Below are 2,326 nucleotides of genomic sequence, written 5' to 3'. Positions count from 1 at the left end.
ATATATATATATATATATATATATATATATATATATATAAATATCTATATATTATATATATAATATATATGATATATATCTATATATGGTATATACAATCCTTATATCATACTTCGAGAACGGGTCCATCTTATGCTACTTTGTTTAACGAAAGGCTGTATGTGTATTGTATCAACGATTAGGAGAGAGAGAGAGAGAGAGAGATCATTATCTAAGATTTTAAGTAAGAAAAAGTTCTGGATCAAATAACTTCCGATAATGAGGTCATTTTAAAGTAAATCCAATGGAGGCTTCATAAAAGTCTCTCTCTTTGCAGAGGACGGCTACCATTGTTGAAAGACGGTTAGTTTTATTTTTTTTTTCCTAATGAAGATTACTTTATAGCTGTTATGCTAAAAAATTTTGTTGCCTGAATATATAATTTGTAATTTGCCTTCACGTCATAAATTAGATAAGTGAATTTAGCATTTATAGTTTAATGTTACTTGATGTTTTGCTCTAAAATTAAAAGTTCAGATAAAGTGCATAATTTGATCTTTAAAAACTCGCCCTTTTTATCTGTGCTCCCTCTTTCAATCCATATAAAAATTGTAATAGGAAATATATTGGCCAGACTGGAAAAGACTGGTCGGCTAAATTATCTGAAAATAAATAATCTGTTTGAACAGAGTAGACTTCAAGTGCTCTTTTTATTCATTATTGTTATTTATTGATTCGGCAAAGGCTGAGGAAATTTTATTTTTTAATGATTTTATAAAGACGTTTTCAGAGAACTTTTAAATTGAGTTCTGGTATGTACAAAGCAGACAATCTCATTATTAATAGAAGAGTGATGAGTTTGATGATTTTCATTCAACTTTTTATGGACAAGTAATTTCATTATTACATATTATTATAACATTCATTGATGGTGTCTTGTTATGTATATTATCATTATTAATATTACTGCTCATATTTGTGAATTCTGATTTTTATATAGATTGATCAACATGTAGATAGTTAGTTATCATTAGTTTCTGTATATAATGCTATTATTAATTAATGTTTTTCCCTTTTAACTTGTTTATGTGGTTAATGTGTATGGACATTGTTACTGCATCTAATGATCTAACGATAAACTTTTAGCTTCATTTTTCCTACTTTAAATTTGGAAGAGCCTTCTTGCTTATTTGTTTATACTTTGCTTCACACTGTGCTTAGAAAATGTGCTTATCACATAAAGTATTTGGCACTTTTCGAAACTGTCCTGGTAATTAAGCTGAAAAAAAAATCAGGGTCATATAAATATATATATATATATATATATATATATATATATATATATATATATATATATATATATATATATATATATATATATATATATATAGTTCTAGATGAGTTAATATATTAATGTAGAGCATGGTCCATTAAAAACATTATAAAATTTACAAGAAACTTTTCGTACATAATCTCAGCGCATCATCAGTCTGTAAAATTAAAACAAACTCATTAAAAATATTATAAATGACAATCTTATTTTTTAAAAGTTTCAAATAACTAATTTTATATAAAAAATAAAAAATAAAATAAAAAAAACTTTAGCGTCAACTTTACATATTAGTCACGTACGTTGATGTTTATTTTTGAAGTAAGCCGTGGTTTTGTTTAGGTTCGCATTTTATTAGACCATACGGGACCATTACTACATTACTAAAAATAATGACCGATTTAACTGTTCACCTGTCGCAAACCTACTAATTAAAAAGATAATAATAATAATAACAAATGAGCTACAGAAGAGTTAATCCCCAAGTGCTGCTAGAATCATTATTAAACCGAATGACGATAACTGTTCCTATTCGAATTTATAGTAAAAAAAAAAAACAAGAGTTACAACATAGATGAATGTATTCAGTTGCCAGGATAAATTCCAAAACGTTTGCCTATTAAGGTATTGTGAATCCTGTTCCACTTTGGTCACTGCATGTATGTAACCAGATCAACAAAAGAGAATCAGTGGAGGCGAGTTGAATGACTACATCTCATTTACCCAGGGCAGATATATTATGTACTGGACAAAAATGAAGAGCAAGAGAGAATAGTTCATCATCCTTAGTGTATTTGCATTAGGGTCCAAAGAATATTCCATGCTAGTATAATTTCCGCTTGTAACACAATATTTGTTGCATATACTATTCTACCTCTCATATTTCGCAAATTCTGTGAGCAGCCTCTTTTCGTATCTTAACCTCATCTGTTTTAGTTACAAATTATTATTCGAATCAAGAATTCCCTTTCTTTCAAAATCCAAATCCTCTGTCATTGCAGTATATCCCTGGTTTCC

The sequence above is a fragment of the Macrobrachium nipponense genome, chromosome 36, assembly GCF_015104395.2.
Source record: "Macrobrachium nipponense isolate FS-2020 chromosome 36, ASM1510439v2, whole genome shotgun sequence".
NCBI lineage: Eukaryota > Metazoa > Arthropoda > Malacostraca > Decapoda > Palaemonidae > Macrobrachium > Macrobrachium nipponense.
The sequence above is the reverse complement of the archived record's forward strand: the minus strand, read 5'-3'. Positions refer to the sequence as shown.